This window comes from Symsagittifera roscoffensis, chromosome 1 (genome assembly GCF_963678635.1).
Source record: "Symsagittifera roscoffensis chromosome 1, txSymRosc1.1, whole genome shotgun sequence".
Classification (NCBI taxonomy): Eukaryota; Metazoa; Xenacoelomorpha; order Acoela; family Convolutidae; genus Symsagittifera; species Symsagittifera roscoffensis.
The window spans coordinates 28,755,902-28,778,614 of NC_087062.1; the positions used below are offsets into that span (position 1 = coordinate 28,755,902).

General features: G+C 39.2%; 1 protein-coding gene across 2 annotated transcripts in view; it reads left to right on the forward strand.

Moving 5' to 3' along the window:
* Positions 1–22,713, forward strand: part of LOC134842276 (mannose-P-dolichol utilization defect 1 protein homolog) — a 160,214-nt gene that overhangs the window by 131,737 nt on the left and 5,764 nt on the right. The window contains exon 1 of one of the 2 annotated variants that reach the window (XM_063858558.1): positions 18,569–18,897. The exons of the other annotated variant lie outside the window; for it this stretch is intronic. The gene's annotated coding sequence lies outside the window, so the exon portion shown is untranslated. Of the gene's footprint in view, positions 1–18,568; positions 18,898–22,713 lie in introns of those variants that run through there. 2 annotated transcript variants of the gene reach the window in all.

Consider the following 22,713-nt stretch of genomic DNA (forward strand, 5'->3'; position numbering starts at 1 on the left):
TTGAAATGTTTTTAAAAGTTGTGATTTTTTGCAGCTTTGTAGTCTGTTTGCGCAGCATAATTTTTTGTATCGTAATTGGGCTGAAGAAGCTCCGCTTCATTTCTGTGTCAACATTACCAGGCCAAACTGTCCATTTTATGCATTGTAAGCGGATTCCGCAACAGGCCAAAATTAGATCTGTCGCGGAATCCGCAACTTTGCTACTTTTCTTTGATCTTCTTCGCTGTTTTGAATTCAACAAACAAATACCTAAAACACTGTACCGCTCAAAATCGCTCCATAAAAAGGGTTTTGCGGAATCCGCAACCGTATTTGCGGAATCCAGAATAGTTTGTGGAATCCACAAACAAATAATAAGACATTTGTATACTTCAGTTGCTCAATTTAAGCGGAATCCGCAAATTTGGAATCCACATTTTGTTTGCGGATTTCGTTTACATATATGTATATGTGTAGTATAGCGTTTAAAATTACATCTTTTTTTTAGATGGTCACCGGAAAAATCAATCTCAATTGCCTTGATCAACTACCAGTCCTGTCAACTTCGATCTCAATTCACTAGAATCGGAAACTAGATCATCAGTTTTTGGATTGATGGAATCCCAAATACTGACCAGTATTTGGGATTGGCGCAATCCTTAATACTGACCTAATTCGGCGATATGCTGTGCGTTGTGTTTTCAAACACTCTCAAGCCAATGACTACAAATATTGAATTTATTAGGTGTTGTGTTTCCAAACTACTAAAAGGTGACAACCACCGATTTAGCTAACAAATATTTTGAGATTTGTTCGTGGATTCCGCCGACAGTAGTTAAATCCATGCCTTTGAATTCCGCATTGCTACAGATAAGTATTCCAGCTCTAGCTTTTAATTGTTCATATGCAGTATAAATAAAATTCTGAATCCACTTAACAGTTTGCGGAATCCGCTTACATTTGCGAATTCTGCTTACAAATTTTGCGGATTCCACTTACTTTTTGTGGAATCCACGTACAGTTGCAGAATCCAGAACACCTAGTTATATTCGCTTGTTGCGGAGTCCGCGGCACAACAAATGTGCCGATAAAATTTGCGTTACAGGTATTTGTACGCGGAGTCATTTTGGAATACATTTTGGAATATGTTTAAAGTTTGTCTATGGAATCCAGGAACATACATCATAGGGCACTTAATTTTTTATATCCTAAACATTTTGAAACACATTTGGTTTTTCAGTTTTGGGTGAGTGTAAATCTTGATTTTGAAGATCTTTTTTGCCTTAAATTATTATTGTAGCTTGATCTAGATTTTGATTGTTTTTAAAAAGTATGCAAGGAACATCGGAGTGATAAAATCGCGACACAAGAAAATCTTTTTTTTTTGAATTTATATTTTAAGTTAAACGGGTCAATGCAAATAACCTGATGATTTTTTCAAGTAATTGAATGAATGCCAGTGGAGAAAGGCCCCTTAGTTGCACTGAGTCTCATTTTTGGCTCAGTGGGAATGGTCTATTATGTGCACAGATTGAAAGAGAATGACAGAGTGGCCATGCGGCAAGCAGTCTACAGGGACATGGAGAGAATCAAACAGAAGAAAGCTCAGATAGCCGAATTGGAGTTGAAGACAAATAGCGAGTCGAAAAAGTAGAAAGGATGAATGTTATCTATGGTCAAACCGTTGGACTGAAAATATCAGCTAGTTAGTTATGAATGATCGAAGGCCATGGAAATATGGAACAATATCTGAAAAGTGCTGGTGTCTACTTTACAAGATTTTGTTGAAAATAGTCATAGTCTTGAAATTCTGTTTGTTTCTGATACTGTTTTTTTATGAATAGGATTATTTCCCGATATATTCAAGTTTTCGTTTTGTCATTACACGACCTTAATGTAAAAGTGTGACTACTTTTGTCTCAACCGAAGCCGCTAATAAAAGGCTAGTGTGCACGTTCTGCAAGCGACCGTGGCTAAGAGGGGAGGACGTGAGATTCCGAATCTACTCGTAGTTTCAATGACGCACTTAGCATTAATTTTATCAATATTTGGTGCGTTTTTGCTGCATAGCATTGGTAATTTATTGGCATCTGTAGTTGCTTTATTGTTGGCTAGTTTTATGAAAATTTCAAGGGAACTTGGCGCAGTTACGAGACTCCATTCCTCCTGGTCGCCGGTAAAAATGCGAAACTTCGCAAAATTTTAATTAAATCGAAGTTTTCTTAGGTCACTGCTTTTTGTGATTTTTTTCTCGTGTTTTTGAAGTGCATTTTCGCCTCTGTGTTTAAGCATTTCAGCGAGACAGCGTGCATTAGTTAGACCCCGTGATCGCTGAGTGCCTTCTATTACGCAATATCATCCGCTATCTTACATTTAAGATGCTTAGATAATGTTTTTCTAGGAGCAGGATTCCTTGCCCGTAGTATATGTTTCTTCCGGGTTGTTACGAAGTGCACTGGATTTGATACTTTCGACTGTGCTGAGGTAAATTTCAATGGCTGGTTAATTCTTATCGACGCTTAACAGTATGAATCTGAGAGAACTTGAATATGGCTCGTACGCTTTTTTTGTTGTTCTTTGTTTTACTTTTGGTCTTTATAACTGCCTTATATATGCCTTATATACGTTTTTTTTTGGAGTTGAATTGTAGTTAAAGGCGGGATTGGTCAATAAAAAGTTGTTTAAATCGATTAAAAAACATTTTTTGTTATGCAGTTTACCACATTTTTAAGCAGGAGTTAATTCAAAAAGTGTTTTTGTCTTGTGTGCTTGTTGCAAATTTTTCGTTTTACGGTTTACTTTTATTTCATGACTAAAGCATGCATTCTCTTCTGATGATGCTGTCTGCTTTGCACAGGCTCCACAGTAGATTTGTCTAGCTTATTCTTACACCATGAATGAAGCCACGTGAAATGATGATGACAGCAATCACACGAACACACAAATGACCAGAATGCAGACAAGATCTCTAACTGATATATTTCTATTTTTCTATCATACCGAAAACAGCAAAATAAGAATTGCTGGATGCTGTGCTATTCACAAAGAAAGCTGCGATCCACATACTTTGAAATAACTTTTAAAAAATTATTTTTCGATTTTCCCCCAATTTGTCTCGTTCTTAATGGTGTGCGGAGGGAATCCATAAGTTAGAATAGAATAATGGCTTTGATTATCGACATCTAATTTTTTTCAATGAAAATTAAACAGAAAACGTTTTTCAAGTAAAAGTCAATACGTTTTTGAGATCAAACTTTGGTAAATGAGAAAAAAACCAGGATTTAGTTTTTCAATTCAATCCGTAAAAAATTGAAAAATTATTGAGTAAGTTCAATCTATCTGTCAATCAATTTTTCTATCTATCTATATATTCATTATTTAATTGGCGTTTCACTTGGCGCAAGGTTCAGAAGTCTTTACGTTGATATGTTAAATGTATAAGAAATTCTTATGTTAACATTTTAAAATTTTATCTAAAGTCATTCAAATCATTCTATAATATTCTATACAACTTAAAATTGATGGCAAATTTCAAGCTCATCAACGGTTTTCACCATACATCTGCTAGACTGTGAATGCCTTGAACCCACCGTTTTTTTTGTTTTTTTTTGGCAACGCAAATATGCAGTAGGGTTATGTCAGGGTTCTCCCAGTTATTGCAAATCTGATCTCCAAATAGGACTGTTCCAATTCTTTTAGCTTCCTGAATATGACGAATTTTCTGATTTCTCAAAAATGTTCTTTCTAACTTGAAATTTGATATTTTTAACTCTATGGTTGGGCACTCCTAGGAGCTGCAAAGTTGGCTCCTTTATAATTACGGTTGGTTTTTCAAGTTTTTGAGATATGTTGATTTTCATGATTTTTTCTTTAAGTTTTCGAAGAAATTCACATTTAAATAAACTTCTACCCACAATAACATTTTAAAATTCGAATTGTAATTAAGTTTATTTAAATCTGAATTTCTTCAAAAACTTAAAGAAAAAATCATTAAAGTCAACATATCTCAAAAACTTGAAAAATGTTTTTGTGGGTAGATGGAAGGTTACTACCAGGTGTTACAAGTTTGTCACTATGACTCCTCAAATACTTCGAACTTTGTGATTGATATGCATTAGTTAATTACGCTGGAATATATTATTGATGACAGTAAATGAAATACATACGTGCCATTGAAAATCAATTAATTAATTAAATAAAGATAGCCGGTGGCTGTGCGACGAAATTGGTTCCGACAAGTTAGAAGTAAAGGATAAATATTAACTTGCTGTTTTTTCTGGAAAATGCGAATAAAAGCCAGAAAAAGTAGTTATTAAAGATGGAAAGCGTTGACATATAGCTTTACACTTCTGATAGAACTAAAAATCCGAAATCAGCTTCTCAGCAAAGTTCGTCTATTTTAGTCTAAAAAATCGAAAAATATTCAGACAAGTTTTTCTTGTCACCGAGACGACGTTTTTCTTGACACCGAGACGATGTTTTCTTGTCTCAGAGATGACGTTTTCTCGACACCGAGACGACGTTTTTCTTGACACCGAGACGAAGTTTTTCTTGATACCGAGACGATGTTTTTCTTGACACCGAGGCGACGTTTTTCTTGACACCGAGACGACGTTTTTCTTGACACCGTGAAGATGTTTTTCTTGACACCGAGACGACGTTTTTCTTGACAGCGAGGCGACGTTTTTCTTGAAACCGGGACGACGTTTTTCATGACACCGAGAAGACGTTTTTCTTGACACCGAGACGACGTTTTTCTTGACACCGAGACGAAGTTTTTCTTTACACCGAGGCGACGTTTTTCTTGTCACCGAGACGACGTTTTTCTTGACACCGAGGCGACGTTTTTCTTGTCACCGAGACGACGTTTTCTTGACACCGAGGCGACATTTTTCTTGACACCGAAGCGATGTTTTTCTTGACACCGAGACCTTGAGGTAGTCAAAATTGGCTCGAAAAAAAAAACGGACTCCCATCCATCCCATCCATACTTCCTTTCCATTTCAGAAGTGGTCGGAACAACAAGAATTACACTTAAATGTACCTTTTGTGTAATCTTTTACTTCTGAAAAACTATTTCCTTCGAGTTAAAAAATCCGAACATCTTAAACCCTGTAATTTTGAAGATTTGACCGTTTTTGTTTGAAAAAACGTAAAAAGTTATTTTGTTTTTCATTCGTTCAGTCTATGAAAAAAAAACGCTTCTGATGCCTAGAGTTTTTTTTTATCGATGCATTAAATTTTGTTGTTTCCTACATATTTTAGGAAACAAAATCCACGTTTGACAATCAGCTGGAAGCACCGTAGGTGCGAGTCTCGCGCATATACCTTGTTTAAATTGCATTTAACGTGAGACATGTTTAAAAAGTACCACTGTAAAAATGTGTCTAAAATGTGTGCTGAAGTCATTTTTGTAAATCTTTCTTTACGATGTTAAAGTTAGTCTTTTTATACATATTACGATCGATTCATGTCCATTTTTCAAGGTCATCTACCGTGTTCACCATGCACATGTGGAAGCGCAAATGCTTCAACCCTACATATATCTACTTTTTTTGAGCCTAAAACAAGCATTTAAAGTCTTTTGTTGTAGTGTTGTTTTTTCAAAAACTTCACCATATCCCCTAATTGCCACCATGATTTAGACAATAAAACGCCCATTATTTTTCGGATTAGCAATACTGCGTTTTTCAAATTCGTCTTCTTTGGAAAGTTGAAAGTTTCGATGATACCAGGCAACTATCTATATCTATCCTATATTAAATGCGTGTGACGCGTATCTTACCATGTTTAAGCATATTAATTTTTGCATAAGAAGAAATTTTGCACTGTTGAGGTATATCGTATATTGCAATGCTTAAGAATTGTTTTCGATTATCCAGTCTAGGCATTTGAAAATGCCGTTTTATGGTTAACTTATCGTAAAATTCTCAACTCCTTGATGATGTGCTGTCAAAATAATCTTTGTAAATTTCTTTCAGGCTTTCAAATATGACTTCTCAATGCCAAACCATCATGCAGCCTTACATTCATCTAGTCATCCATCTATACAACCAGCCATCCATCAATTTGATATATTACATCAAGCCATCTGTCCATAAAACCATTCATCTATCTAGCCATCCCTCCAATTAGACCTCCATCCACATAGCAGGCCCTTCATCTCACAGTGAAACTATCCAGCCACCCATCTATCATGCAATTTATTGTATTACTTCATCCAACCAACAATCCGGCCATACATCTAGCCATCCATTCTACGAACCAGCTATCCATCTATCCTGGCATCCATCAATCCAAGCAGCTATCCGTTCCGGCTTTCATCCCGCCATCCAACCAGCTAGCTATTCGTCAAGCAAACCATCCAGTCAGATAATCAACCAGTCCTTCGTCCAGCTAGCCATTCATCCATTTAGCTATTTATTCAGCCAATCATCTTTCTAACAAGCCATCTATCTAACCCTCCATCTAGCTATCAACCCTTTCAGCCTTTTGACCATCCCTACATTCATTCATCCACCACCCATTCTTTTATCCATATAGCAACTCATCCATCCAGTCATCTAGTCATCTATCCCGCCAGCTGTCTATCTACCCATCCAACAAACTAATAATTCATCTAAGCAGCCGTCCATCCAACAAACCATCCATGCATTCATCCAACCGGCCATCCATCAAGCCATCATCCTTCTAGCCATTAATTGATCCAGCCACTCATCTATCTAGCCATCGTTGCTTTCAACCATCTAGACAATCATCGATCAAGCTCTTCAGCCAGCCATTCCATCTTGTCTTCCATCCATTTTGCCTTCCATCGATCCTGTCAACCAGCCTTTTATCTGTCAATCTAGCCCCCCTGCCATCTATCCATCCATCCAAGGATACATCCATCTCAGCCAGCCATATATCATCCGGCGGACCATCCTTGTTTTCAGCCAGTCATTCATCCAGACATCCATCTTCGATCCAGCCATCCATCCATCTAGATATACATTCCTCCTACATCCAACCATCTAGCCAACTCGCCATTCTAGCCATCTCAGCTGCATGCTAGATTCGAAAAGAATTGTTTTCGATTATCCAGTCTAGGCATTTAAAAATGCCGTTTTATGGTTAACTTATCGTAAAATTCTCAACTCCTTGATGATGTGCTGTCAAATAATCTTTGTAAATTTCTTTCAGGCTTTCAAATATGACTGCTCAATGCCTTTTAGTTTTCTTGATATGGCGTTTTATTGGTTTTTTCAAAAAATTTGAACTTGAAAAAAACATGAGTGTCGAATTTGAAGTTCTCGACGTTTTGTTCGGGTGATGTCAGGGCACTCTCAGCACTTGAAGATATGGTCTTCATAGTTATGATTTCTAATTTTTTGGCTTCTGAGACTTTTAATTGAGACAAAACGCAAAAAAATATAAACAAAATTTTTGAAGTTCGCGACCCTATGCCAAGAAAAAATTAAGTGACTCTCAGGGGTTGCAAACTTCGCAACTTGAGTGCTCAGATCGTTTCAGGTCCAACCAGCTGTTCATGAATCCATTCTGTCCTCCATTTGTTCAGTTATCAATCTTCCCCCATCAAGGCACCTAGCCATCCGGCTAGCTTTTCTTCGATCTAGCGGTTTATCCATTTATCGGTCCAGCCATGTATCCAACAATCCAGCTATCCATCCATCGAGTCATACTACGATACATCCAGTCAATCATCCGTCCATCATGAGATCCATCGAATCCGCCATCTAACTAGCTTCCGATTCAAATTTCGGGCCATTCTTTTAGCCATCCATCCATTCATTCAGCCAGTCATCAAGACATTCATTCGTCAAGCAATCCATTCGTCCATTAGATCATCCATACCATCATCCAGCCTTACATTCATCTAGTCATCCATCTATACAACCGGCCATCCATCAATTTGATATATTACATCAAGCCATCTGTCCATAAAACCATTCATCTATCTAGCCATCCCTCCAATTAGACCTCCATCCACATAGCAGGCCCTTCATCTCACAGTGAAACTATCCAGCCACCCATCTATCATGCAATTTATTGTATTACTTCATCCAACCAACAATCCGGCCATACATCTAGCCATCCATTCTACGAACCAGCTATCCATCTATCCTGGCATCCATCAATCCAATCAGCTATCCGTTCCGGCTTTCATCCCGCCATCCAACCAGCTAGCTATTTGTCAAGCAAACCATCCAGTCAGATAATCAACCAGTCCTTCGTCCAGCTAGCCATTCATCCATTTAGCTATTTATTCAGCCAATCATCTTTCTAACAAGCCATCTATCTAACCCTCCATCTAGCTATCAACCCTTTCAGCCTTTTGACCATCCCTACATTCCTTCATCCACCACCCATTCTTTTATCCATATAGCAACTCATCCATCCAGTCATCTATCCCGCCAGCTGTCTATCTACCCATCCAACAAACTAATAATTCATCTAAGCAGCCGGCCATCCATCAAGCCATCATCCTTCTAGCCATTAATTGATCCAGCCACTCATCTATCTAGCCATCGTTGCTTTCAACCATCTAGACAATCATCGATCAAGCTCTTCAGCCAGCCATTCCATCTTGTCTTCCATCCAATTTGCCTTCCATCGATCCTGTCAACCAGCCTTTTATCTGTCAATCTAGCCCCCCTGCCATCTATCCATCCATCCAAGGATACATCCATCTCAGCCAGCCATATATCATCCGGCGGACCATCCTTATTTTCAGCCAGTCATTCATCCAGACATCCATCTTCGATCCAGCCATCCATCCATCTAGATATCCATTCCTCCTACATCCAACCATCTAGCCAACTCGCCATTCTAGCCATCTCAGCTGCATGCTAGATTCGAAAAGAATTGTTTTCGATTATCCAGTCTAGGCATTTAAAAATGCCGTTTTATGGTTAACTTATCGTAAAATGCTCAACTCCTTGATGATGTGCTGTCAAATAATCTTTGGAAATTTCTTTCAGGCTTTCAAATATGACTGCTCAATGCCTTTTAGTTTTCTTGATATGGCGTTTTATTGGTTTTTTCAAAAAATTTGAACTTGAAAAAAACATGAGTGTCGAATTTGAAGTTCTCGACGTTTTGTTCGGGTGATGTCAGGGCACTCTCAGCACTTGAAGATATGGTCTCCATAGTTATGATTTCTAATTTTTTGGCTTCTGAGACTTTTAATTGAGACAAAACGCAAAAAAAATATAAACAAAATTTTTGAAGTTCGCGACCCTATGCCAAGAAGGAATTAAGTGACTCTCAGGGTTTGCAAACTTCGCAACTTGAGTGCTCAGATCGTTTCAGGTCCAACCAGCTGTTCATGAATCCATTCTGTCCTCCATTTGTTCAGTTATCGATCTTCCCCCATCAAGGCATCTAGCCATCCGGCTAGCTTTTCTTCGATCTAGCGGTTTATCCATTTATCGGTCCAGCCATGCATCCAACAATCCAGCTATCCATCCATCGGGTCATACTACGATACATCCAGTCACCCATCCGTCCATCATGAGATCCATCGAATCCGCCATCTAACTAGCTTCCGATTCAAATTTCGGGCCATTCTTTTAGCCATCCATCCATTCATTCAGCCAGTCATCAAGACATTCATTCGTCAAGCAATCCATTCGTCCATTAGATCATCCATACCATCATCCAGCCTTACATTCATCTAGTCATCCATCTATACAACCAGCCATCCATCAATTTGATATATTACATCAAGCCATCTGTCCATAAAACCATTCATCTATCTAGCCATCCCTCCAATTAGACCTTCATCCACATAGCAGGCCCTTCATCTCACAGTGAAACTATCCAGCCACCCATCTATCATGCAATTTATTGTATTACTTCATCCAACCAACAATCCGGCCATACATCTAGCCATCCATTCTACGAACCAGCTATCCATCTATCCTGGCATCCATCAATCCAATCAGCTATCCGTTCCGGCTTTCATCCCGCCATCCAACCAGCTAGCTATTTGTCAAGCAAACCATCCAGTCAGATAATCAACCAGTCCTTCGTCCAGCTAGCCATTCATCCATTTAGCTATTTATTCAGCCAATCATCTTTCTAACAAGCCATCTATCTAACCCTCCATCTAGCTATCAACCCTTTCAGCCTTTTGACCATCCCTACATTCATTCATCCACCACCCATTCTTTTATCCATATAGCAACTCATCCATCCTGTCATCTAGTCATCTATCCCGCCAGCTGTCTATCTACCCATCCAACAAACTAATAATTCATCTAAGCAGCCGTCCATCCAACAAACCATCCATGCATTCATCCAACCGGCCATCCATCAAGCCATCATCCTTCTAGCCATTAATTGATCCAGCCACTCATCTATCTGGCCATCGTTGCTTTCAACCATCTAGACAATCATCGATCAAGCTCTTCAGCCAGCCATTCCATCTTGTCTTCCATCCAATTTGCCTTCCATCGATCCTGTCAACCAGCCTTTTATCTGTCAATCTAGCCCCCCTGCCATCTATCCATCCATCCAAGGATACATCCATCTCAGCCAGCCATATATCATCCGGCGGACCATCCTTATTTTCAGCCAGTCATTCATCCAGACATCCATCATCGATCCAGCCATCCATCCATCTAGATATCCATTCCTCCTACATCCAACCATCTAGCCAACTCGCCATTCTAGCCATCTCAACTGCATGCTAGATTCGAAAAGAATTGTTTTCGATTATCCAGTCTAGGCATTTAAAAATGCCGTTTTATGGTTAACTTATCGTAAAATTCTCAACTCCTTGATGATGTGCTGTCAAATAATCTTTGGAAATTTCTTTCAGGCTTTCAAATATGACTGCTCAATGCCTTTTAGTTTTCTTGATATGGCGTTTTATTGGTTTTTTCAAAAAATTTGAACTTGAAAAAAACATGAGTGTCGAATTTGAAGTTCTCGACGTTTTGTTCGGGTGATGTCAGGGCACTCTCAGCACTTGAAGATATGGTCTCCATAGTTATGATTTCTAATTTTTTGGCTTCTGAGACTTTTAATTGAGACAAAACGCAAAAAAAATATAAACAAAATTTTTGAAGTTCGCGACCCTATGCCAAGAAGGAATTAAGTGACTCTCAGGGTTTGCAAACTTCGCAACTTGATTGCTCAGATCGTTTTAGGTCCAACCAGCTGTTCATGAATCCATTCTGTCCTCCATTTGTTCAGTTATCGATCTTCCCCCATCAAGGCATCTAGCCATCCGGCTAGCTTTTCTTCGATCTAGCGGTTTATCCATTTATCGGTCCAGCCATGTATCCAACAATCCAGCTATCCATCCATCGAGTCATACTACGATACATCCAGTCAATCATCCGTCCATCATGAGATCCATCGAATCCGCCATCTAACTAGCTTCCGATTCAAATTTCGGGCCATTCTCTTAGCCATCCATCCATTCATTCAGCCAGTCATCAAGACATTCATTCGTCAAGCAATCCATTCGTCCATTAGATCATCCATACCATCATCCAGCCTTACATTCATCTAGTCATCCATCTATACAACCGGCCATCCATCAATTTGATATATTACATCAAGCCATCTGTCCATAAAACCATTCATCTATCTAGCCATCCCTCCAATTAGACCTCCATCCACATAGCAGGCCCTTCATCTCACAGTGAAACTATCCAGCCACCCATCTATCATGCAATTTATTGTATTACTTCATCCAACCAACAATCCGGCCATACATCTAGCCATCCATTCTACGAACCAGCTATCCATCTATCCTGGCATCCATCAATCCAATCAGCTATCCGTTCCGGCTTTCATCCCGCCATCCAACCAGCTAGCTATTTGTCAAGCAAACCATCCAGTCAGATAATCAACCAGTCCTTCGTCCAGCTAGCCATTCATCCACTTAGCTATTTATTCAGCCAATCATCTTTCTAACAAGCCATCTATCTAACCCTCCATCTAGCTATCAACCCTTTCAGCCTTTTGACCATCCCTACATTCATTCATCCACCACCCATTCTTGTATCCATATAGCAACTCATCCATCCAGTCATCTATCCCGCCAGCTGTCTATCTACCCATCCAACAAACTAATAATTCATCTAAGCAGCCGTCCATCCAACAAACCATCCATGCATTCATCCAACCGGCCATCCATCAAGCCATCATCCTTCTAGCCATTAATTGATCCAGCCACTCATCTATCTAGCCATCGTTGCTTTCAACCATCTAGACAATCATCGATCAAGCTCTTCGGCCAGCCATTCCATCTTGTCTTCCATCCATTTTGCCTTCCATCGATCCTGTCAACCAGCCTTTTATCTGTCAATCTAGCCCCCCTGCCATCTATCCATCCATCCAAGGATACATCCATCTCAGCCAGCCATATATCATCCGGCGGACCATCCACATTTTCAGCCAGTCATTCATCCAGACATCCATCTTCGATCCAGCCATCCATCCATCTAGATATCCATTCCTCCTACATCCAACCATCTAGCCAACTCGCCATTCTAGCCATCTCAGCTGCATGCTAGATTCGAAAAGAATTGTTTTCGATTATCCAGTCTAGGCATTTAAAAATGCCGTTTTGTGGTTAACTTATCGTAAAATTCTCAACTCCTTGATGATGTGCTGTCAAATAATCTTTGGAAATTTCTTTCAGGCTTTCAAATATGACTGCTCAATGCCTTTTAGTTTTCTTGATATGGCGTTTTATTGGTTTTTTCAAAAAATTTGAACTTGAAAAAAACATGAGTGTCGAATTTGAAGTTCTCGACGTTTTGTTCGGGTGATGTCAGGGCACTCTCAGCACTTGAAGATATGGTCTCCATAGTTATGATTTCTAATTTTTTGGCTTCTGAGACTTTTAATTGAGACAAAACGCAAAAAAAATATAAACAAAATTTTTGAAGTTCGCGACCCTATGCCAAGAAGGAATTAAGTGACTCTCAGGGGTTGCAAACTTCGCAACTTGAGTGCTCAGATCGTTTCAGGTCCAACCAGCTGTTCATGAATCCATTCTGTCCTCCATTTGTTCAGTTATCGATCTTCCCCTATCAAGGCATCTAGCCATCCGGCTAGCTTTTCTTCGATCTAGCGGTTTATCCATTTATCGGTCCAGCCATGCATCCAACAATCCAGCTATCCATCCATCGAGTCATACTACGATACATCTAGTCACCCATCCGTCCATCATGAGATCCATCGAATCCGCCATCTAACTAGCTTCCGATTCAAATTTCGGGCCATTCTTTTAGCCATCCATCCATTCATTCAGCCAGTCATCAAGACATTCATTCGTCAAGCAATCCATTCGTCCATTAGATCATCCATACCATCATCCAGCCTTACATTCATCTAGTCATCCATCTATAGAACCAGCCATCCATCAATTTGATATATTACATCAAGCCATCTGTCCATAAAACCATTCATCTATCTAGCCATCCCTCCAATTAGACCTCCATCCACATAGCAGGCCCTTCATCTCACAGTGAAACTATCCAGCCACCCATCTATCATGCAATTTATTGTATTACTTCATCCAACCAACAATCCGGCCATACATCTAGCCATCCATTCTACGAACCAGCTATCCATCTATCCTGGCATCCATCAATCCAATCAGCTATCCGTTCCGGCTTTCATCCCGCCATCCAACCAGCTAGCTATTCGTCAAGCAAACCATCCAGTTAGATAATCAACCAGTCCTTCGTTCAGCTAGCCATTCATCCATTTAGCTATTTATTCAGCCAATCATCTTTCTAACAAGCCATCTATCTAACCCTCCATCTAGCTATCAACCCTTTCAGCCTTTTGACCATCCCTACATTCATTCATCCACCACCCATTCTTTTATCCATATAGCAACTCATCCATCCATTCATCTAGTCATCTATCCCGCCAGCTGTCTATCTACCCATCCAACAAACTAATAATTCATCTAAGCAGCCGTCCATCCAACAAACCATCCATGCATTCATCCAACCGGCCATCCATAAAGCCATCATCCTTCTAGCCATTAATTGATCCAGCCACTCATCTATCTAGCCATCGTTGCTTTCAACCATCTAGACAATCATCGATCAAGCTCTTCAGTCAGCCATTCCATCTTGTCTTCCATCCATTTTGCCTTCCATCGATCCTGTCAACCAGCCTTTTATCTGTCAATCTAGCCCCCCTGCCATCTATCCATCCATCCAAGGATACATCCATCTCAGCCAGCCATATATCATCCGCCGGACCATCCTTATTTTCAGCCAGTCATTCATCCAGACTTCCATCTTCGATCCAGCCATCCATCCATCTAGATATCCATTCCTCCTACATCCGACCATCTAGCCAACTCGCCATTCTAGCCATCTCAGCTGCATGCTAGATTCGCCATCCATCCAGTATCTAGCATACAGCAGCCATGCATCCATGTAGCTATCCAGCCAGCCAGCAATCCATCTATCCAGAGAAATAGGAGAAACAAATGGCGTAAATTCCTCCAGACCTGTGATTACCGCACTGGTGCCAGAAAGTTTCCGAAAGCGGTACGCTCCCTAAACGGATCTAGGCCTGTAGTAGGAAGGCACCCTATTCAATTTGAATCAAAAACAATCTCTTCAGATACAGACATAGCCAAGGCTTTTAATAAACAGTTAACAAATGCCAGGTTTCGTGCGTCAGATAAGCTACTCTGGAAAACTAGACGTAAAATAGCTAAGCTCACCCTGTTAGATAACCCCACTTTCTCCCTTCTACAAACTGAACAAGCCATTGCGGACAGCAAACCCTCGCGAGCGCTTGGTCCGAATGGCCTTTGCAACATTCACTTAAAACATCTGGGACCCCTAGCCCTTGAATATTTAACCATTCTTTTTAAAATGTCGCTGTCTGAAAATATTATCCCTCAATTGTGGTAAAATTTGAAGATAAAATCTCCCTACCCAAACTCGAAAAGGACCATAAATTATCCACTTCTTATAGGCCCATCTCTTACTCTGCCCCGCTGTTAAAGTTTTAGAAAGGCTCATTCACTCTTTTTTAACAAAGTATGTCCGTACCGCAACACATCAACATGGTTTTTTTTCCTTTCCACTCTACCACGTCTGCGCTTTCCACACTAGTTTTTTTTTTTATCACAGACAGTTTTAATCAAAATTGCCCACCCTCCCGCACCGTTCTCGCAACGTTTGACCTCTCGAAGGCTTTTTATATTGTGTGTCGTCGTACTCTCGTGGAACTAATTCATGCCTCACCGCTCCCGAGAGGTATTGTTCGTTGGTTGGGTAACTACTTGAATGGCCGACAAGCCACCACATTTTTAAACCATGAATCCCCCCACCAATAGTTCACTGTGGTGTTCCCCAGGGCTCTGTTCTTTCGCTCATTTTTCAATTTTTACGTCTATGACGCTCAACACCCCCCCCCCCCCCGATAATGTTCGTCTCACATCTTAACCTGACGATTTCCATCCTTTTCCCCAAAGCCCTGATGTAGAGGCAGCATCTCAATCGTTGAACGATTACCTTCATCATTTTTCAATTTTTTAACTTCCAGGAAGTTATCTTCCGCGTCCTCTAAAGGATCAGTTACCCTTTTTTCATCGTACAAAAATCATTTTAACGAAACACCCAGTGTATTTTTAAACAACTCTCCCTCTTAACAAAAACCCAAAAATTTTAGGGGTTACTTTTGACCCAACCTTATGCTTTGCTGCACCGTGTAAAAGATCCGCTGACAAGGCTCGCCGCAGGGTAGGTGTACTGAAAGCGTTGGCAGGATCCTATTGGGGACAGTCTAAAGAAACCTCCTTTTAACCTACAAAGCCTTAACGCGCCCCATTTTAGATAAGGCCTCCCCTGCCTGGTCACATGTCGCCAGCAAAACCTTTAATCACCTGAAGGTTACCCAAAATCAAGCCCTCAGAGTTATTACCGGCTCTACACTCATGAGTTCTACTGCCCACCTGCACAGTGAGGTCGAGACCTTCAATGTTTCAAATCATCACACTCTTTTAACCTCTCATTTTTTTTATCTCGTCATACCGCTCCCATCACCCACATAGTTTTAACCACTCACACCCAACACCTCCACGTCAAGTTCGATAATCGATTTTAAGCGCTTTCAAAGAAGATATTGACTCCGTTTTAACCAATCTCAACACTTCACTCAATCTTAATAACCCAGAAGAAGTTTGCACTTTCCTTTTTAACCACCACAAGTCCCTTTTAAATCACAGCCACACAAATCTAGTAGTCAAGCTCCTCGCAGAAATCCCTCCCTCTAAAGTAATTTGTATACCGCCCCCTAAGTTCGACCCGACAGAAAAGTATCTCCCCAGAACAACCCGCTGTAAACTCTCCCGACTAGACAACCAAGTTTCCCCACTATGCCCGGACTGTCACCTAGCACCCCACAATATATGCCACATTTTTAACTACCCCAAGAATCCCTCCCCACTCACTCCCGCAGACCTGTGGCTTAGGCCGGTGGAAGTTGAGAAGTTCCTTAGCCTGGAGACGGACGAGCCCAACCCGACCAACGTGGGCTAATGAAAGAAAAGCCAGCCATCAATCCATCTCTCCAGCGATCAATCCATTTTGCCACTCAACCAACTAGTCATCCATCCATCCATCTTGCCCATCCCTTCATGCTTTTATCAGTTCAGCCATCCACCATGCCATCCATACACCCAGCTAGTCGTTCAACCGACCCATCTATCCGAACAACAATTTAGCTATCCATCTAGACAACCATCCATGCGTCTATCCAGCCATCCCTACAGCCAGCTAACCATCCTCTTGTCCAGTCTATTTTTCTGCTAAAAGAAACGTTTTCGTTTTTCAGGAGCAGCTTTAGCATGTTTATTTTTAGATCTTTAAATAAAAGTATGGAAATCAAAATTGTTTTTTATGACGTCCTTCGTAAAGTTTTTTTTTCTTTGGTAAATATACGAGGATGATAAACTGTTGAGATGCCCATTTTCGTAAAATGCCATTTTTTGTATTTAAGATTTGATAAATGTCTAAGTTATTTGACCAAATAAGGTAGGGGATTTTGGTTATCAAAACAATAGAAGAGAATTTATCTTTTGTTAATAGGAAAAATAATGAAAAAAAACTATAGCATTCATATTTGGGAGCTTTAATTAATTTATGAATTGTTGATAAGGGTGGAGTTTGTACTTTCTAACGATTTTCGAGGTGTTCAAGCATTGGCTATAGGGTTCAAAGAGCTCAATTTATGAAACTCTAAATCTCGTAGTTTAGAAGACATGACAATTTCTTGAAACATTTGAGAAAATATTTGATCCACAGGCTTTAATTTTCGAATGAAGAAAGGAATCCCTAGTAGTTTGGGAGAGTTGTGGTTTATTTTTAAAATTTTTGAAAATCTTTCGTTTTTGAAAAATTCATTCCTGTTTGATAAAATGATTGGGGTTTTTTGAGAGGCTTTGGAAAAATTCGGAACGAGTGTTAAAACTTGGAACAATTTGAGAGGCTTTGGAACGAGTGTTAAAAATGGTAACAACGAGAAGAATGCCCATTCCCAATGTGGTTGCATATTCTTCTTCTTTCACCATACATCTTTGTCTACAGCTTTCAAAAAACTCTGTGGGGGTTTAACCCAAATTTTTTTTTCCAGTTTCTCGAAAACTATTCTCCCAAATCTAAGATCCGAATTTCAATCAAATGGACGAGTTGTAAGAAGCCATCTTGTAAAACAGCTAAGCTCAAATTTCACGAAAGGTTATGATAGGATCAATTCTGCGATTTTAGGTTTGTCATGGTAAGCTCCCCTGCAGCAGCGGCTACGCCCAATTTTTTAACCAGAAGTATTATCGTCCTCGGAAAAGTCACAACACAATTGTGACTCTTGTGCCAGTTTTTCGAAACTTTGAATTTTCTCGAGAATTACTCCTAAATTTGAGATTTTGAGTTCAATCGAGAAAACAGGTTGTGTGAAGTTCCACTATATTCTAACAGAAGTTTAGGGCCCTGAGAAAAGTTTGATTTCTTGTCGGTTTTTGAAACTTTTAGACTTTTCTCGAAAACTACTCAGCTGCGACTGTTATCACGGGTTTAATCAAGGCAACATTTTGAGAAGCCTCTGTGCTTAAGTAATCACGCCTTAAAAGTTGTGCGAAAATTGTTTTGTCTGGGAAACTTATTTTGTTAGAGGAGACTTACTTCATCTTATTTTATAAGAGAAACAATTAAGGTTTTGGGTGAAGCCCAATTTTTGAAATTACCCATTTCATCCCGCATCAGTACAACAAGCTCGAAAATTATCAATCAAGTACCTCCAGCTATAGCTGGGTCCCTAGTTTTTTTTTCTGATTTGGTGGTTTGTAACCAGATTTCTTTCTACAGATTCTAGAAATTGTAGCAATTTACACGATGTGGAAGCAGATGTGGAATAAAACTGTTTCTTTTACCAGCATAGTATAAAAGAATTAAATCGAGAATTTAAAAATTTAAAATGATTTTTAATCACTTTGACAAGATTGTGGTTTATCCCTATAAAAGTAACTATAAATATATCGATTTAACCCTTTACGTTTTCGGATTTCAGAATAGAAGTTGTCGCAATGTAAATACATCGTGAAACAGATCGAGCAATAAGCTCTGTCGTTTGATTGCTCAACTAGTTTTGCACAAATATCTCGTGGCCCAGAAAGCTCATATGATTTCTAACTTTCTCGTTATATCTCAAATTATCATCGTCTGAGTAGCTGGATTTTGATGACATGGTTTTTTGGTCACACATTTTTGAGTTGTAACGTGTTTTACTCGGCACAAATACAAAAGAGAAAAGAACTGAGCGAAACAGTGGTAAAATTGCACCTGATTTATCAACGAAGCCCATTTTTTAGCAGTAGTTACTTTACATCGCATTATCTTTCATGACGCAAATCTTCAATTGCCGGTAAATAATAGAAGTGATTGTATACTTGCAACATTTTAATTGGTCTAATTCATTTTAATTGGTCTTTCGATTATCTAATTCTAGATAAAATTTTGGTAAGGCAGACTAGAATTCAGTCATTTTGATAAGTCAGTTATCGGCTCTTCGCTAAGCTATTTTTGTTATTCTTGTTACTAATTGTCCATTAATGTCTTGTTTCCGTGTTCGCAATTTTGATAACCTTGATTTCTTTCATTCATCAAGTTCTAGAGAATTTCGGCAACTGACAAGTATGCGTTTTCAAGCTGCTTTCTGTACATCTGAATTTGGAGAAGAAACCACTACCACTGCCGTTTACCTATAAAAACAGTTTCATTTGTGATTTAGAAAGGCTGTTTTCAACTTTTTAAGTAGTCTTCCTGTGCCAATTTTCCTTAACATTTTATTGGTCCTTGGATAACTGAAATTCTTGGAAAGCTAGCACTCCCGTTAGAGTTCATACGTCCTGCAAGTCTAGTTCAGCTTGATTATTTAAAAAATAAATTCCTTGAAGTAAGTTTCAATCGGGCAATATTGTGATAGATTGGGTAATGTTGTGTGTGATTACATGAAAGGCAATATTGTGATAGATTGGGTAATGTTGTGGGTTATTACATGAAAAAAGCCTTGAGACGCCGGTCCTTTTTTGCTGTGCATGTTTAACCGTCTCTCTTGAGGACATAAAAAAATGAGTAGGATGTTTTTACGCGATTTTGTTTGCACACAAAAATCTCTTATGTTGTCTCGAGAGGAGTTCGTTTTATTTTACGAGTACTTCTTCCGACGACCCTATTCGCGTATATCATTTAAAGTTCCGCGGTAATTAATCAATGTATACTATGTCTGTTTTTTTTTAAAAAGACAAAGACCTTCGCTGCTGCATGGTATTCACCTACGAGTCTCCTTTGAGCTTATAAAGCCCCGAAGCAAAGTGGAACAGGCCATGCTGGCCATAGTCTTTTCGGACCCCTTGATGGGCGTTTAGAACAATAGTTTCTGTTTTCTAAGGGTAAATAAAAACAATTGTTTATTGAAAAACTAGTAGTCATTTTGACTGTTTTTTTTTCTTTAAATTTTATTGTTTTTCTTCATTTGCGTCTCTGTTTACTCACTCCGAACAGGAATTTTAATTTTCATTCTTAGAGCTTTTGAACGTTCTGTCAAGATTGATTTTTCATGAAGGAACGTGTAAGGACATATCTATCACAATAGACCCAACCCAGTGCAGCAAGATAATTAAATGGAGCCAGAAGGGTTCTTCGATGAGATGCAATCTCTGCAGTTGGAGGTTGAGAAGAAGATCCGATCGGGAGCGATACCAGAGGGCGATGATTTCACAGCTATTCGCTCGTGATTAAAGGTCACTTGGAAGGGCAGCTTTGTGAACAACTTTTGAGAATAGTGATGTTGGTCTTCATGTTTTGTTGAGGCAGAAATATTAAACTTGAAAGTACTTTTTTATATGTCTTACGCAGGGGCGGATCTAGGGTTTTCTCGAGGGGGAGGGGGCGGATTTTCAACCTTTTTGAGGTCGACCAAAGTAAGTTTTCGAGCAGTCCCAGAACACTATAAAGATCCTATTTTTGGCATTTTTACGCGAAATTAGGTCCCTCGACGAAAGATATTGCCAAAAATTTCTCGGTGTCGAGAAAAACTGGTCTGAATTTTTGCTAGTCCGGTTCAAATTTAGTAGAGCTGATAAACTGATTAAGAGTCGGTAAACGTAGCTTAGATTCTCATATAAGTCGCAATGATTTTTTTTTTCAATTTTTTTCCGAGGAAAAGTCATAAATTTGTTCAGGCGGCTCAAATGAACTTTTTCGCCGTAGGGCTGTTGAATTTTTTAAGTTCAGCTCATTTCTTTTCTTACAAAAAAGTGAAAATCTGCTATCAAACAGCAAAAGTGTAAAGGTCACAAAAAACGTGAGCGACTTCGCATTTCGAAAGTGGAATTTAATTTTCAGAATTCCCTGCAGAATAGAAACTTCACCTTGTAATACAGTTTTCTCAAAACTGGTTTAACTTTATCAAACAAAGGCTAATCATAAATCTATTTTTGAAGTCAAAGAGCTTGAAGGTCATCTGTTTTTTGTTTTGTTTTAAAGTTTCAAAGTTGAAGCTTTTCAAAAGAAAAACAAGTACGTTTTTTCGGTTTACTGGCGTTCATTGACTCTATTCTAAGTGTTGGCTTTGTTTATTTTTATCAGTAAACCATTTGACACTAACGTCTATTTGCAATTAGTTTCAACATTCCTGATTGTATATTTCAACAAGCTTAACTTATTTAATATAATTTCAAATTTACCAACAAAAACGTTTAATTTTAACAAAATGCGTTTAATTTCAGCTAGTTGACAATAAAATTATAATAGAACAGTGAAGAAAAATTTGAGAGTGCTGGTTATAACGTGAAGCAGCTCTGACTGCCGTCCAAAAACTATGAAAAATTCTTTTTCCAACAAATTGATAAAATAGTGGGAAAAATGCAATTATTTTATTTTTTTCTTTTTGTTATTGTAAAATAGCCCGCCAAAATTAACTAATTAAAAATTCGAAATTTGTCTTGAAAAAAATACCGGGTACAAGTATTCCGTCACTTTTTTCGAAATTCGGAACAGCAAGTCTGTCGACTTTTAATTTTAGCCCGCATACTTCCTTGACCCCCACACGCTATCTTAAGTACGAAATGATATAGTCTGAGCCTGCTAACTCATCAATAAAAGCAAATCGCTGGTAGTGAGACATGGGCACCAAATGTCCCGGACTTGCAGCGTCTCCGCCGAAATGATCGTGCAATGATTCGCTGGATCTTTGGCACCAAACTGGATGACATTTCCACGGCTGCACTTCAGAAACTGGGGGTCGTTGTGATCACGTCTGTCCTACGAACACGACGTCTCAGCTGGTTTGAACTCGTGCAACGTGCCTCGTCATGCATCAACTCTGTCACCAGCATGGAAATCCCTGGCCGCAGAGGAAGAGGGAGACCCAGAAAGACGTGGTCAGAGTGTGTGAGTAATGATGTTAGTGTCTGCAACCTGTCTGGCGCCGATCCGCGGGACAGGGAAGGATCGAGAGCAGGAGTTAGACGTTGCCAGATGTTGCCAACCCCAGTGACTGGGACTACCGCAGCACCTTAAATACCAAAACCGGTTATGATGATGCTGGCCAGAAATTCAATTTGGAATGATGTAATTTGCCATCTACGCTTACACAGCGCGAAATATATCTCGCGAGATTAAATAACTCAAATTGGCAATTTTCAAACTTCCATAACGTTACGAAAAATGGTCAGAGGTAAAATATCTTTTAAATTGAGCTCAGCACTTATTTAGAACAGCACTTTTCAAAATAAAAATTTACTGAAAGGTATGTGCTGAAATTAAAAGTCTTTTAGTATGTGTGTTGAATTTAAATGTCAGATGTTTGCGTGTTGAAATCAAAAGTCAAGGAAGTATGCGGGCTAAAATTAAAAGTCGACAGACTTGCTGTTCCGAATTTCGAAAAAAGTGACGGAATACTTGTACCCGGTATTTTTTTCAAGACAAATTTCGAATTTTTAATTAGTTAATTTTGGCGGGCTATTTTTGGCGGTTTTTTTTATGTTCAAAACCCAAAATGAAAAAAATACTATAGTTCAAATTGGGTTAATTAACGCAGTATTTTTTCTTCCTATTCTAGTTAGCTGAGCGGCAAATTAATTCATTCCATATGAATCAAGGCAGAGAAATTGGGGCAAGCGATTATAACAGAAGCATTATTTATCAACTTTGTTCATTGCATGGCTTGTGGGGGGCT